This window comes from Schistocerca nitens, chromosome 3 (genome assembly GCF_023898315.1).
Source record: "Schistocerca nitens isolate TAMUIC-IGC-003100 chromosome 3, iqSchNite1.1, whole genome shotgun sequence".
NCBI classification, from domain to species: domain Eukaryota; kingdom Metazoa; phylum Arthropoda; class Insecta; order Orthoptera; family Acrididae; genus Schistocerca; species Schistocerca nitens.
Genome location: NC_064616.1, coordinates 682,524,336 through 682,541,935, shown reverse-complemented (window position 1 = coordinate 682,541,935; position 17,600 = coordinate 682,524,336). Strand labels below are relative to the sequence as shown.

General features: G+C 42.9%; 1 pseudogene; it reads left to right on the top strand.

Moving 5' to 3' along the window:
- Positions 1 to 12,479: 12,479 nt before the first annotated feature.
- Positions 12,480 to 12,597, top strand: LOC126249887 (5S ribosomal RNA; annotated as a pseudogene).
- The last annotated feature ends 5,003 nt before the right edge of the window (positions 12,598 to 17,600 follow it).

Genomic DNA, 17,600 nt, shown 5'->3' with positions numbered 1-17,600 from the left:
CGTTGGATTGTGTATTGCTAGCGTTGGATTTTCTGCGAGGGACTCGGACGGTCTTAGTTCTTTTCTGTCACTAACTTATGACCTATCCAACGACGACCTTGCAGTTCAAGGCTTGCTATTGTATTCAATGTAACCGCTCATTCTGAGCATCTAGTGAAGTCTATTAATAAATTTGTGTTATTATCAATATCAAACAAGCAACAGTTTGGCCGTGAACTAGTACTGTCTGATTTTACAATGTGAGCTTGAGAGTAGTTCAAACGGCGTCGTTGGCCTGTGATTTGGTATAAGTAGGTGACATGGAGACATAGAGTAACTGTACTTGATTAGCCTATATGCCTGGTGTATGTTTGGTGATAATTTTTTCCCGTATATCATACGACGGCAGTGAAATTCGGCGAAGATTGTGGGGCGGTACGAGACTGTTTTCCCTGTTTTGGAAGCTAATCATTAATTATAACCAATAAAAAATTACCGATAATGATTATGATAAGTTTTTAGACAAATGCTTGAGTTCCACATTTTGGTAAGATATTGCACTAAGACCTCTTTTGCATCAGAATGGCAGTGCTCACTTCTACAGAGGACCGCTGCATTATAGTTGGAACAAACTCATGGGGCTTCACTGAACTACCCTTCTCATAAGACAATCATGCAGCTGTCCAGAAGCTTCTGATCACACGAAAAAATGGGTGACTTCACTAAAGCTTGTGTTTCACGATAATCGAACTTGCAAATCTTAACGTCTCTGACAAAACATGCTCTACATAGTCTATGTTTTGGACGAAGTTGAGCTTCATTTGTGTGTCACGTTACTTTATCCATATACCCGGCAGCAACTGTTCCCTGTGCTTAGGAAGAAAACAAATTTTTTGATACTTATATCAGAAATAAGTAGAAGCAGTAAGTCTTTCACGAAGTTAGAAAACTGTAATATTAACAAAATAGCCCTTTCACCTTCTCAGAAGCATAATTGGCGTCTTTGGAGCGTACAGTAATTTACCTGTCGATATAGCAGTAAATACACTATGGAGAAATTCGACGGATATGGGAACAGAAGTTAATAACTTAGCCTCTCCATAGATTACTATACACTGTCCGCCAAAAAAATTATGTACGGAGTTCTTCAAGAATACAAAGAAAACGAAATAAAATCATGAAACGCTTTCGCTCTTTGTTGACCTGATATGCAGTGGAAAGACTCACGGCCGAGTATTATGAATGCGGGTATTGTTTTTCCGATCATAAACTCACGGGAGACGCTGGCTAGCTGCATCCAGTGAGATTCCTGTGCGCTGTATTAGCTCCGCAACGTGAAGTGTCCACATGTGACGTGAGGCCAATTGGCATTCCTGCCGTGGATCGTGAGCGCTGTTGCTGTCGTAAATATTCAACACATTGCCGTAGCATTTTCTTCCCCTGCATGACGAGAGACAAGAGGAAGGAGAGTATATGTAATATGATGGTCAGTCATGAAGAGAGATGAAGAGAAGCAAAAATTTTTGAATGCGACTTTCTCTGACGAAAGCAATCGGATACTATTCCAACAGCGGAGTCGGAAATTCAGAATGCTGTCGTATATTGTGGATAATTCCTTAGGTTATTCAGTCTTCGCTGCTCTATTCTGTTACCTGCAAAAGGGAGAAGTGAGCAACGAGAATACTATCCAAACTGCGTATTAATATTTGAAAATGGATGGGTTAGAATCCAAGTATAGGTTTCAGAAGTTTCCGTAAATGAAGGCGAATACTCGGATGATATACTTAAAATATCCATGGCCGATATTTAGTCTTCTCTTTGACAAAATGGTATCACAGTTTATATCCTAATAAATTTGCCATCAACATGCCAAAATAAGATAACAGAAGCAGCCTTTATTTATTGGTCATTAACAGAAATAATGTCCGCCTTCGTAGCAGAGTGGTCCGCGCGGCTGATTGTCATGAAGGGACCCAGGTTCGATTCCCAACCACGTCGGAAATTGTATCCGCATGTGGACTGTGCGTTATGTTGTCCTCGTCATCATTTCATCATTGTCGACATGCAAATCGTCGAATTGTCGTCAACTAAAGCGACTTGCTCTAGGCAACCAAGCAGCTCCATATGGTGTCTCCCGGACAATATTGCTCTACGATCATTTCATTTCAATAGAAATAGTATACAGAGTATAATATACGGTGCCTGACAAAAAATGTAAAACACTCAGATGACATGGTCGTACATCGATTTAACTTCATACACGTACACCCCATCTGCGATTAAATTATTTGAGATGCAACTCTTTGTGACAGGTACAACGGCAGTAGAGTGCAATAGTGCTGTTACAAGGCCTGATAGGGTATATGACGGTGAACAGTGCCAGATGTTGAATGATCACTGTGAAGGACACGGCGGTGCCACGTAATCGTATGATAGAGCTTTATCAGCGCCTGGAAGAGTTTGAAAGGGGCCTCATTGTGGGACTCCATTTGGCCGGCTGGAGAAATTGTTCAGTATCCAGATTTGTGGGGCATTCTGATGTGTCAGTGTCCTGATGCTGGAGTGCATGGAGAATGGGAACATGAGAAGAGGCGTACTTATATTCAAGATACCAGCCGACCACACCTGACCGCTTCAAGGGACGAACGCCGCATCGTGCACGAAGAACACCGTAATCCCTTGACTTCCGCACTCAGCATCCGAGAACAAATAATCGTTTCCTTGAACATTCTGTGTCGCCCCACACCATTGGCCAGAGACTAGCAGCAGCCAGACTAAGGAAATACCGTCCCAAGCGTAGGCCGCCATTACCACCACGACACAGATTGGTGCTTTATATGTGCTACTGTGAACGGGGAACATGAAACAATGGCATCGCACTGTCTTCAGCGATGAATCGTGCATCTGCACTATTCCAGATGACCATCGTCGGCGAGTATGGTGGCGAGCAGAGGAGATGTCCCATCCTTCCAACGTTTTTGAGAGACATACCGGTGCTACTCGTGGCGTAATGGTGTGGGGAGCCCTCGGGTATGACTTCAGGTCACAGCTGGTACTGACTGAAGAAACTCTGAAGTCAGAACGGTACGTCACGGACATCCACGTGACACCTGTACCGGTGGTGCCATTTTTCAACAGGACAATGCTTGTCCACATACGGTATATGCATCCGTGAACTCTGTGTGTGGCGTAGAGGAACTCTCGTGGCGAGCAAGATCCCCATATCAGTCCCCGATAGACGATATGCGCGACCAGCTCTGACGTGAACACCATCTCACTGCCACTATCCAGTATATCAAGTAGCAGTGACAAAAATAGTGGGCCCGCTTGCTTCAGTAGAGGGTGCGACGGTTTTAAGATCCACTTCTCAACTGAGTCAGTGTATGCAACAAGACCAGAGAGGATGCAACGCCGGCCGCTGTGGCCGAGCGGATATAGGCGCTTCAAGCCGGAACCGCGGTGCTGCTACGGTCGCAGGTTCGAACCCTGCGTCGGGCATGGATGTGTGTGATGTCCTTAGGTTAGTTAGGTTTAAGTAGTTCTAAGTCTAGGGAACTGATGACCTCAGATCTTAAATCCCATAGTGCTTAGAGCCATTTGAACCAGGATGCAACGTCACATTGGTAAACGGACTCACACAGCCAAGTTCTTTGTAAATTTGAGTCGATTATCTACTCATTAAAATATCATCCCATATTCTCTCAGCCTATGAAGTTTCCTCCTCAATTTATGGGTACCTCACTTCTTTGTCAGGAAATGTGCATCGTTGTAATGTGTTTATAGGATTATAGTAACAAAAAAAAAAGGAATATTCGTATCTTGAGAATTAATCACTGATATTCGTTCAGATGAGATACAAATGACATAGAGCATTCCAAATGGTATCCCTCGAGCCTCAACATTGTTTCCACTTACGAAACTTGCAGAATGTACTTTTACATTATCTGTGAAGTAACGAATCTGAGCGAAGAGTTTCCCTCATCATCTGCGAAATAATTAAATGAAACACAAAATTTTCTTGATGATGTCAGATATTCTAATAAGTGGACTGCATCGGAAATATGTCACTGAAAATCAGTGCCCTGTTCTCATGACAAGAAAGGCTTTTCGAAGAACGAGTTTGGATTCCATTTTATGTTTTACACTAGCTGAGAGACATGACACTGCTTCCTCTTCCCGCCTCTCTCTCTCCATTTTCTCCCCCCCCCCCCCCCTCTATCTATCTATTTCCTCCTCAGCCTCTCTGTAATTTCCTCCTCCTCTCTCTGTGCACTCCAATCTCCATCTCCTCCCTTCCTCTGTCCAGGATCCGGTATCTACCCCACCCCAATGGGAGGTTGGTGGTTTTTACCCCACAATCTTTCTTTCCACATAGTAAGTACTATGTGTACCAACTTCGGGTGAAATCGATTCAGGGACACAGGGTGAGGTTTTCAACATGTACGTGTGCAACAATTACAGCACAACTATATGTTAACTCTCTGATGTTTTAAACCACACAACTCTAGAAAAAATGTTAAATATATATGTGGTATTCAATAGTGTAGCTTGATTTTAGGTCCCGCAACATGCTGAAAAAACTATTATCTCTCTGCAGTGCTCATTCTCGCGACATGTTTGATACACCTAGTACAAATAAAAGACAAACTGCACTTCGCACTTTAAAAGTATTTCGAGTCAATTAAACACAGTATACATAATCCAATACGTCCTTTTCGAAGATTTTTACTTCTTTCCTTCTCATCCACACCACCGCTCCTAGTGGTTGTGTGGAATTGTAGACTCACAGTATTTTCATACCAATAATAAGCCATGTACCTGACAGACTTGGTTGAAATTGTCCCAGGTGTTACAGAGTTACTGTTAATGTCACGCGCTTTTCATTCTCACCCTTACACGATGTAGGTGATTTTTATCTGCACATTGCTTCTTTGTAGATGCTAAGTGACCAGTGAACTCCAAATTCTTTAAAGAATCGACTTCTCACGTATAGGAAAGCGTGCTCAAAAGTAATGCCTCCGAATTTTATACATGAAAAGTCTTAAATCTTTTAAATAAAACAAACTTTATTAATATTCTGCCTCTTTATTCTTCACTTTTACATCTTTGCAGCCCTCTGCCGCTAGAAGGCTCCGAATTGTAGCGTGTATCATAATGTCGTGTAACGTAACTATGTCCGTGCAAGGGAAACAGCGTACAAGTCGAGTTTCGATTTCTAAGAGTTCGTCCACACATGCAGCACCCTCTCCTCTAACATAACAATGTCAGACCACACACGAGGGCTGCGACATTTTTAACAATCCGATGCCTTTGTTTCACTGTGATCGATCATCGTTCATATAGTCCCGACTTGGTAACATACGATTTTCGTCTGTTTCCAAAACTTAAAGAACACCTTCCAGTACTTCACTTTGATAGTGATGAAGTGATGCAAGCAGAAGTAAGCTTGTGGCTCCATCAACAAAGTCAAACATTCTACAGTGATGATATCAACACACTGGTCTCCCTTTGCGAGAAATGGGTTCGTCGCCTGGGTGACTATATTGGGGAATAAATATGTAGACATAAAGAGTAAATATGTATAATGTTAATAACTTCTGGTTTATTTAAAAAGCTGTAAGAATTTTCACATAAAAAATTCTGAGGTATTACTTTTCAACATGTGATCCTTACCTTACAAATGAATTAATTTGTTAAATATTTGACTATAAGCATGTAAGCGAGAAAAAGGTTAGAGAAGGTCTGAAATTGTACTTAAAGCTCGTTGGAGGTCGGTAAGTGCTCTCATTATGAAACTCTGGAAGAGTAACTTGTGGGTAATGTGTGCTCTGTTTTAGTAGAACATAGTTTTTCACGCAATTCGTTGTTTACGGTGACATACTTCCTGAAGTGTGTCGCCCAATGACATAATTTTGCACTATTTTCAGTGGTGTACGTGAATACCACATGCGAAATATGTTGCGAATAGAGTTAGAAGCAAAGCATTAATAAACTAAAATGTCACGCATGATCCTGTAATTCTTCACCTACGCCATTGTTCACGGTGTCGTACCTTCTGAACTGCGAGTCGTGCAATGATATAATTTAGCAAGAACATATGGTGGTATATTTAAATACTGTCTGCAAATTGTGGTGCGGTTTTACTTCATGAACAGCGAAAATGAAATATAGTGAGAAACAGACTTTTCTGCTTTCTTCATTTTTTGTGGGGTGTCAGAGAGAAAAAGTTTCGCAAAGGTTTGAAATTATGCGTAAAGTTCGATGCATATCCCTAAATGCTCTGACTCTCAAATACTGGATGGATACAGTCAGGGTATTCGCGTGTGGTGCGTTACGCTACATTTCACCCCCGATTCCACCCCTCTATGACGTAGGTAGTTCTTGCAACCACAGTGCTTCTTTCCATATAGCAAGCGATATATGTACCAAGCTTGGTAGATATCGATCCAGCAGTTTAGGAGTGGATATTTAACATATATACGTGCATACATATGCACACCAGCATATGCACACTTTCAGAGTACCTGGCGTTGCCTGGGCCTGTACTTATTCCAGACTTTTATTAGTCCATCTCGTACCTTACCCCTCCCCCCCCCCTCCGTCCATCTCCTCCTCCCGCTATCTGTCCAAGGTCTCCACTCCCTCTCTCTGTCAACCTCCTCCCACCCCACTCTCTGTCCATTTACTTCTGACCCTCTTTCTGTCCATTTCCTCCTACCCCTCTACTTGTCCATCTCCTACTCCCCCTCTCACTGACCACTCCTCCTCCCCCTAACATTGTCTATCTCCTTTCCCCCTCTGTCTGTCCATCTCCTCTTCCCCCCTTCTTTCTCCACGTTATCACCCGTACCCCTATAGGAGGCTGGTGGTCCTAAACCCCACAGTATCTCTTTCCAGAATGTAATTAGTATGTGTACCAATTCTGGATGAAATCGTTCCAGAGGTTAAGGATGAGCTTTTTAATCCATGGAATTGCCTGTATATGCACATGTAAAATATATTTCACATATAATTAAAATATTTCACTCATACTTGTACACATATTTCATCTTTATCTCTAGCGAATTTCACCCTGCAGTTTCATTTTCATGCAGCTCAATCTTTATGACGTCGTGTGTCCTGAACTATGTGTAGTAAAATGATATAATTTTGCAGCTGCGTTCAATGGCAAAGGTGAATACTGTCTCCAAAATGTGTGTCGAATACAATTAGTTCTAAAGAAGTAATAAATTACAACGTTATGCTTCATGCAGTAGTTTTACTGCGTGAAGAGAGAAAATACAGTAAGTGACAACTTTTTCGTTTCATCATTTTGTAAGCGTTGTCAGCTAGGAAAAGTTTCGTTATGGTTTGAAATTATGTATAATGTTAGTTACGAGTCACTAAGTGCTCTCATTCTGAAATTATGGATGAATAAAGTATTGGTATTCATGCGTCATGGACAACGCTGCTTTTTCACCTCCTCTCACATGCCTGTGCTTGAACAAAGTAAATCCATCAGAGATCTGGAAACTCTTAAGCACTAAACGTGAACAGGTAGGAACATTCATAAACTCGATCTGACTTTGCGTTTCAAGCCACTCTACAAGCCAAACACAGTATGAATGTGGTTTTCTGATATATTGATATAGCTGGACTTTCCCGGCATAAGGTTCAAATGGCTCTGAGCACTATGGGACTTAACATCTGTGGTCATCAGTCCCCTAGAACTTAGAACTACTTAAACCTAACTAACCTAAGGACATCACATACATCCATCCCCGAGGCAGGATTCGAACCTGCGACCGTAGCGGTCACGCGGTTCCAGACTGAAGCGCCTAGAACGGCACGGCCACAACCACTGGTCGGCTTCCCGCCATATAAAATGTGCAAAAGAAATAGTTGATTTGGGGAATAAGATAAGTCTTGTGTGGTGTGGGAAATTAAATTAATTGAGCTTACAATGGTACCACTGTCTAATTCGTTATCTAATTATTCAGCGATTCTTTCCAGACAGTAATTGATATGTGTATCAAGTTTGGCTGACATCGGTCAGTTCCTTTAGGAGGAGATATGAACCATACATAGACACATACATACATTCATTACATACATTTTTATAATATGTATGGATATAGATTTAAAGTAGAGTAAACCTTTTTTATTAAGGAACTCTTTAAATCTCGGAGAATTCTCTGGCAATAGTGACGCTTTAGTTTTTAATAAATACATTTGGAAAATACAATAAATTTCGTACAATTTTCGAATTATAGTCCTTTAAACATTGACCCACCTTCTAAAATTGTTTAAAATACTCGATATATTATAAATATTTCCGTAGATGTCTGGCATATGCACCTATAATGACACTATTGACTTTAATATCCAGGTAATGCAATCTATCACGAAAGTTTTGCCATTTTTCGTAGGATACTTTTGAATCAATAATCAGATAACGAATTACACCGTACCACCATTGTGAGCTGAATTACTGTAACTTCCTACACCACACAAGAGTTATCGTATTCCCCACGGCAACCGTTTCTTCTGCACATCTTGTAGCGTGAAAGTCCAGCTTTATCAATATATCAGAGTAACCACATTTATAGTGTTCTTGGCTTGTAGAGTGGCTTGAAATGCAAACTCAGATGGAGTTTATGAATGGTCCTTCTAATTCACATTTAGTGCTTATGCGTTTCCAGATTTACTTAGATCAAGCACAGGCATGTCCTTTCTGGACGGATTCCAATGCATTTTTGTCCTGTACTCCTAGTTTTTAGACGGAAGGTTCCACAGAATCAAACAACGTATCGAGTTTATCTCTCTCCCTTGTTGCGTTATCGGTATTTCCTTTAGATGACGACCCTCGTGAGTTCGTTTGAACATTTTTGTGGTTGAAGAGTGGGAAGACTGCCCTCTCGTCGTCAGTATCACCAAAATTTAGAGTGGTTACCATTGTTTCGACAAACAGTGGAATTACATTTTCTAGAAATAGAAAAAGACGGCTGCCTCCACTTTCTGGATGTTGTCGTTCGCCGTAAAAGTGATGGCACATTAGGACATGCCGTATATCGGAAACTAACGCACACAAATCTATACCTTCATGCCAGTAGCTGCCATCACCCTTCTCAGAGCATGGGTGTCCTTAAGACCTTAGTGCATCGGGCGCACTGTATATCCGATGAAGACAATGTACAAGGAGAGCTAACATACCTCAAGAGTATTTTTAAATCGAATGGATATTCTCCGCAACAAATTCGTAGAGCATTCGATGCAAAACCTAAAAAGCAGGTATGTGATGGGGAAGAAGATAGTAATTTCTTCATATCTAGGGCGTTTCTGCCCTATGTGGGTGCTCTTTCTTCAAAGATAGGCCGTATTCTTGAGAAACACTGTGTTAAGGTGATCTTCCGGCCCCCCACGAAGATTGCGGCTTTACTCGGCTCTGTGAAGGACAATTTACTGCTTCGTAAGGCGGGTGTGTACCAGATTCCTTGCGGAAATTGTGAGCAGTCATACATAGGTCAAACAACACGCACCGTTCATGAGAGGTGTGTGGAGCACCGAAGATATGCTTATTACAACCAGACAAGTCAGCTGTGGCCGAACATTGTATTGATACGGGTCATTCCATGAATTACAGTGATGTGAAGATTTTAACATCCACCTCTTCTTTTTGGGAATCTGTATTCAAGGAAGCTATAGAAATTCGATTAGCCAACAATTTAATAAACAGAGATAATGGTTTTAATTTGGACAAAGCATGGAATCCGGCTCTTGGAGTAATTGAATTGCAGAGAAGTCGTCATCGTGTCACCGCCGCCGATCAAACATCGATAAGCACATCGAATGTCCGTACGCCTTCGCCACAGGCGGCGCATGTGTAAGCGTATGTCTCTGCCGCCGACCAGCATCTGTGACCCGCATGCGCCGTACCGCCGCGGTGGAGCATTTAAGGCCGCGCTTGGCACCTTGTCGTCACCCCCCCCCCCTTTTTTCGTTTTTTCCTCTCCTCCCTCCTTGTTTTTCCCCCTACTCCAGGTCCCCCCCCCTTCTGCCTTGGATCGGGAGTGCCATCTTTGTGCCGCCATTTTCGTGCAGTGTTTTACGGTGTGGTTTTCCAGTGAGTGTTCCGTGTTGTGTCTTTTGGGAAGTGTAGCGAACAGCCATCATACTGTCGCTGGGTGTGCTCTTTTTATCTCTTGCGAACAGAAACCAGACTGTCGCCATATTTTTTAATTGTGTGTCTACTATGTTACTTGTTGATTCCTGTGTATTTTAACAACATTGCCAACCCCTTTTGCTTTCTGTTTTAACTTTCCGCATTTTTACGCCATTTTACACTTTAAGTCACAATTTTATCGCCTGTTTTTTCTTGTTTCTTTCTTCTTCCTTTATTTTTTAAAAAAATGTCTGTAGGCTGTAGAGCAGCGTAGTAAGCTGCTGCCAGCCCGCCCCCTTCGGGGGGAATTGAAAATCATTAAAGAAAAAAAAAAACTTGTCGTCAGTCTTGTGACTCGCTCTGATGATGGCCGGACGATACGCGGCCGAAATATCAGTAGAAGAAATTTTATTTGCGCGGCTGCATGCCCGAAACTTAATTGATTATTCATTACGCCGCGAGAAGTTGAAAATGCAACACAAGTGTTTATTAAATGCGCCAGCGCTACACTACTAATTTCACGCGAACACTGCCCTTGAAAAAAAAATTAATTCCGAGTTTTCATGCACATTCAAAGTTAAATTTATTTAATGACTGCTTCTCAAGAGAACCACGAAATTCCATACTCTGGCAGCGGTCACTATTTTCTTCGGCAATGGGAGTTATTACTTTACTGACTGTCCTCTGACTCGTGTGTGCATATGTGATATGTCACGCTACTCCCCTCGAGTTGGATGTCTGAAAGCCGTATCAAAATGAACGAATCTGACCCTGTGAAATTCAATTTAAGGTCCGGTATTTAGCAGAAATTACTTATTATCCTACCTACACTGGTGTCCAAAATTAAAGCAACAAACTAAAATTTTACAAAGTTGCGTTTATTTTGCCGTAAAACAGTATGAACTGGTGGTAGTAAAGTAGAAACAATGTAAAGAATAAAGAACGTAAAGAACTCCAAATGTATAACGGCAGACAAAAATGTTGTTCGTTTTTTCCAACTTACGGATTTGCACACACACTCTGACACTGGTTAATGTGCTCAGTATAGGGTGTGACCACCTGTGGGAGCAATACAGGCATTACAACGACGGGGCATGCTGTGAATGATGTCATCAATCTCATGTTGAGGCAATTACGACCGTTCCTCCTGAAGAACTGCTCGCAAGTCTTGGAGAGTGGTTGGTGAAAGCTGACGTCCCGTCTCCCCTTCCATCCCGGGCATGCTTTATGGAATCCAAATCTGGAAAGCGAGCAGCCCACGCCATAAGTGCAATATCTTCCGTTTCCAAGAGAACATCGATCACCCTTGCTCCATGAGGTTTATCAATACGAAGTCTGGGCGCACAGCACCTCGCAACAACCGCACATGAGGTCCCAAAATCTCGTCACGATACTTGACAGAAGTTAAATCTTTCCGATTCACCCGCACAACTTCGTGAAGAGGTGTGGTTAATATAATCCCTACCCACACCATTAGGGATGTTCCTCTAGATCGGTCTCTTTCCACAGTGTCTAGATTCCGAAATCGAAATCCAGATGCGAATCCGTCGAGTTTCACTCTCCAGACTAAATCGGGACTCATCTGTGAAAGAACATTGGCCCACTGTTCGACCGTCTAGGTGGCATGTCGACGCTTCCATCCTAGACGTTCCCTTCTGTGAAGACGCGTCAGAGGTACAGAAACAGCTGGCCTCCGATAATCAAGACCACTCTGCCGAAGCCTTCTGTACGCTGTTTGCCTCGATACAATACGTCCAGTGGATGCAACGGGGTCAGATGCCACTTACCGTTCAGCACTAAGGCGGTACCGTCATGCCCTTACAGCCAAATAATGGTCCTCTCTTTCTAACGTCACAAATGGTCGGACCTGACCTATTCTTCGGGATAAAGTTTCGGTCTCTATAAACTGTCGCCACAGTCGATTCACATTAAGCCATCGGGCCACACCAGTTTGCGACTGTCCTGCTTCCATTCTTCCTAAGGCACTGCACCACAGAAAGTCTGGTAGGCGTCTTCTGTGCGCCATACTGCACCGGCTGTGACTGTCTACACAGCAACCAGGCAAAGACTACCTCGTTTGATAGGTCCCCTGACGGCATCGTGAGCGTGGTTGTTCGTTGACCGGAATGCCATCTTCCGTGCATAACACAATCGTACAGACATCTGCTGACAGTGTCTATAATTCCATCACGAATTAGACAAAAAAACAGGGAAACAGCGTTTCGCTGCTTTAATTTTGGATACCAGTGTACTTTCACCGACGTTGCGCGTGATTTCAACTACTGCTGATCATATTAAACATAAACCAAAAGCTACAGTATGGAAAGAACAATGAATTTAATTGAATTAACTGATGTGCGCCAGCGGCCTTGCCGCAGTGGTAACACCGGTTCCCGTCGGATCACTGAAGTTAAGTGCTGTCGGGCTGGGCTAGCACTTGGATGGGTGACCATCCAGTCTGCTGAGTGCTGTTGGCAAGCGGAGTGCACTCAGCCCTTGTGAGGAAAACTGAGGAGCTACTTGAGTGAGAAGTTGCGGCTCTGGTCTCGTGAACTGACTTACAGCCGGGAGAGCTGTGTGCTTGACCACATTCCCCTCCACATCCGCATCCAGTGACGCCAGTGGGCTGAGGATGACACGGTGGCCGGTGGGTACCGTAGGGCCTTCCGAGGCCTGTTCGAACGGAGTTAATCGATGTGTGTCTGAGTATCGAAAAAGGGGAAATAGAAACCAACAGGCTTTCTACCTCTCGTGCGTGAGACATATTGTCCTCCCTGAGTAACAATAAATGTGCATTACAGATGTTAACGAAAATTATGCATGCATTAATGAGTGAAAAACTATTGAACACAAAGAAATCAGCCTGAGTCTTGCTACGTGACTACCCTGCCATGCCGGAGCTGAGTGTCACTTTACACAGCGAGTAATTGTACTGTCGCGTCGTGGCTGCGACGGCTGGCACTGTTCGGCGTGCATTCCGTATATCGGGTCTGTACTTACAGGTTCGTCTGGTGGTGGTTGAATAGCGACTAAACCTGTCCCATGCTGATCTAGTTTTTAAAAATCCTATCCAAATTTAAATTCAAGAGGACGACAGTACACATCTAGGGCGAGATGATATCTACCTTTAAATCTCTGCAACATTCAAATCAAAGTAACGGAAAAAACTATTATGACAAGGGAAAAAATATGATCCTGAGCGAGGTTTCTTAGAGCCAAAGCTCCACTAACATGGATCAGCAAACGAAAATTTTTTCTATGTCCTTTCCGGTTTCTTTGATCATAACCAGAAGTCTGTCTAATCTTGCAGTTACGAACAGAGCTTAGTCTGTCACAAGTGAAGGTTGAACAGAAAATGTAGACTTGGCTGTGTGCCAAGCCAGATGGCGGGTATGCACTTACTAACTACCAAGTAGAAATACCTTCAGTCCATTGCGAGGGCAGCCGCCATAGAATGCCTGTTAATCTCATAAAGCAGTCAGTTTGAATTCAGTATATCAGAAAATATAATGAGACTAGAACCTAGTAGTAGGGTAAGGTGGGCAGCACCCCACTCTGCATCGTTGCCAGATTTATAGCTATGTCCAGTCATAAGGGAGATACGGATTTGAAATGGGAGATTGCGACTTCAAGGCATCGATAACCATAAGGGGGATGAAGGACTTTACATGGAAAATTATGCCCGGTCGTGAGATAACATAAGATAACATATTGATACTTCAAGAGCCACAGACATCAGGAGGAGGTATTTCCATTACCTCGCTCATTGTCAAATATCATCAGATTATAGCTGCAATCATAATATGTAATTGTAATGACAGTGTTAAATATGTAGCTGGTTTCCTAGTATGGCACCGTCTAGTGGGCAGAGCGCATCGTGGAGGTAGCCTGAGGCAGGAATGAATTACATTTCCAGCTTAAGGCTCTCACTAGCGGCAGATGCAAAGTAACATTCCGACTGGACAGGTAGCTGGGTCTCGCCTCATCTGTAAGGGCAGGTATCAGTGGCAGAGCCCTTTGGATAGCAGAATACCCAATTAATAGTCAGTATATATCGGGCTGTGTACGCGATTACGTGTGTTGCATGTATTGCCCATGGAAAATTGCTCGATTCAATATCGATCACTGCCAAGTGTTGTCACTGGACTGACAACATCCAAATTCCAACCACTCTGGTCATTCCTGGACGTCCTCTGCCGCCGAGCGTCCCTCATTCCAAAATGCCAGTTCCACTGAGATGCCCATCCCATGGAGGCAACTAGCACTGTGTGAATCTCTGGCCTGAGAGAAGTATGTGGACATCAGCACTTCAGTACATGGGATGTACAAGTGTTTCACCAATCTCTGACAGCTATCCATGACAAATACTGCTACTATGTATAGGATTGTGGTTTAAGTGTGTCATGTTTACTGCTTCTCATTACTTCGCAGTGGACTCTGTCTTGGTGTGGTATTCGTTGTTGTTACTATCCCATCACGTGGTACACCCCTCCTCCTCTTCCTCCTCTTCCTTCTGCTCATTCTTCGTCCTGGTGTAGCTGACGAAAGACCGTTTTTCGATTATGAAACTAAGTTATTCATGATTATGTGAAAAGATGAGTGTGAAAATCTGCAACATTGTCTGAGTCCGTCTGCATGCCGATAATCTGTACCAGAAGAAAACTGTCTCTTAGGGGCAACAAAAACAATTAAACAGTACTGAAGATTTGTTTTGTTTGTGATCTGTGTTGTTGATAAATGTGAAATCTAAAAAAAAATTCATACACCGTGCAACTGGATTGCTATTTAAATGTGACACATTTGCAGTTTCCTCTCTTACACCTCTTCTCGCTGAAGACAGTGTGCCATGGTGGTGGAGGAAATGTGCAGCCAGGCTGAGTGCTATGGCAGTTGTGCCGTGTCACAGCTCACAAGAAACGAATTCTTGGACGCCCCTGCTATAGAAGATATGGCACACATTAGTCAGTGATATTCGCTGTATCACATATATTTAATTCATTGCTCTGCCTGCTCTAACCCCGTATGATGGATCTCACTCTTCACAGACTTCATGAAACTGTATTAAGGTGTATTTTCAAAGGCAATAAACTCCAATATATGTCGATAATGTTTCCGTCAATACAAACTACAATCACATACTGTGTACAGTCACTGGGTGATCTAGCTGACAATGTACCCCATGGCCAAAAGAGCTTATATAGGGTACAGTAGCGGCGCGAAAAATGATGAAAGCAAATTAATACTAGTGAGTGCAGCACTCCTAGTTTTGCAGTCCATGCTGAAAAAATCTAGAGGAAATCGGGCTCAGCAGTGTTGTTATTTGTAAGGTAAGGGAACTGATTCTAAAAATTGAACAAATGAAATGATAGTTCCCTGTACATCAACCATTTTCAGTACCCCATAAATTAAATGGGTCCAAGAATTTTTACCGAGCGAGATGGTGCAGTGTTAGATACTGGACTCGTATTAAAGAAGCCTGCTGTTCCAATCCTCGCCCGACCACCGTGTTTCAATTGTTTTGTGGTTTCCATAAAATAGTGAAGTCAAATGCCAAGACGATCCCTTTGATTGCTGTCTTTACCGAGTGCGAACATGTATTCCATCCCTAGTGAATTCTTCGTAGACAAGACCCACACACTAATCTTAAGTAAGTTTTCAATCAGTTTCAAATACGAGTATTAATGTCGTACGTACAGCCTAACAGTATGTACGCGAGATTTCCACACTCCTGAACATCCCTAGTTCCACTGTTTCCGATGTGATAGCGAAGTGGAAGCGTGAAGGGATACGTACAGCACAAAAGCGTACAGGCCGACCTCGTCTGTTGACTGACAGAGACCGCCGACAGTTTTAAGAGAGTCGTAATGTGTAATAGGCAGAAATCTATCCAGACCATCACACAGGAGTTCCAAACTGCATCAGGATCCTCTGCCAAACGACGTCTCGCTTGGTGTAAGGAGCGTAAACATTGAACGACTGAACAGTGGAAAAACGTTGTGTGGAGTGACGAATCACGGTACACAATGTGGCGATCCGATGGAAGGGTGTGGGTGTGGCGAATGCCCGGTAAACGTCATCTGTAAGCGCGTGTAGTGCCAACAGTAAAATTCGGAGGCGGTGGTGTTATGGTGTGGTCGTGTTTTTCATGGAGGGGATTGCACCCGTTGTTGTTTTGTGTGACACTATCACGGCACAGGCCTATACTGATGTTTGAAGCACCTTCTTCCTTCCCGCTGTTTAAGAGCAATTCGGGAATGGCGACTGCATCTTTCAACACGATCGAGCGCCTGTTCATAATGCACGGCCTGTGGCGGAGTGGTTACACGACAATAACATCTCTGTAATAGACTGGCCTGCACAGAGTCCTGATTGAATCCTATAAAACACCTTTGGGATGTTTTGGAACGCTGACTTCGTGCTAGGCCTTACCGACCGACATCGATACCTCTCCTCAGTGCAGCACTCCGTGAAGAATGGGCTGCCATTCTCCAAGAAACCTTCCAGCACCTGACTGAACGTATGCCTGCGAAAGTGGAAGCTGTCATCAAGGCATTACCGATGGAGGACGCCACGAACGTGTATTTTCAGCCAGGTGTCCGGATACTTTTGATCGGCAAGAACAAGTCATTAGAGCTTATTTTCCCCTGGACAGCATGTCAGGTGTAATGTGGACGCGTGAGCGCAAAACGGTAAGTCTATACTGCATGCGTAGTCCAGTTTGTGGTGCAGTTACGACCGAGCAGAAACCAGTAGATAGTAAATTATGTGATGTGTTTGGAGGAAGACTGTTTGATGCAGAGAAAAAAGAACCAATGTCCTGATGTGTCTACATATGTGCATTTATCCTGTTACACCTGTACTTACAAGATGGATAAAATAAACGTACTAATGATCGTCGTAGGTAAACCGTTACAGAATTATCTTATCAGATAATGGTATGTATTAGTATTAGGTCCCAGTAGGCTAGCGTATGATTATTGTTAATTATTTTAATAAAATACCGATTTTGTATCAATTAAATACTGCTGTAAAAGTTTGTCTGCTTTTTAGTTGTGGGTATTACTGTATGGGAATTATAAAAAAAGTAGAAGGTTTATGTTTGCCACACCCATTTTAGTAATTAGAAAATTCGTTACTCTATTACCCGTAGTCTCTAGACGTGCAGTTAATATAGCTAATTATCACTGTAACCTGCAACTCAAAGGTTTGTTCTTCTTTGAGTACCGTTGAAACCATTAGTTCCACATCGCTCCACAACGCCCAGAAGTTTACTGTGCTGATAATGCATGTATAAAGCAAACTATAATCAATCGGACCACAGCTAGCTTATACAGTATTTTGCTTCTATTTGAATTAATTTTTTAGTTGCTATGTCTACTGTTTGTTAATGGTTAATGGAGGCGGCAATCAGAATGAAATATTCACTTTCGAGAAAGCCACCAGTGACTTGCGTGATTAAGAAGTTGTCGCCGTCTCAGCG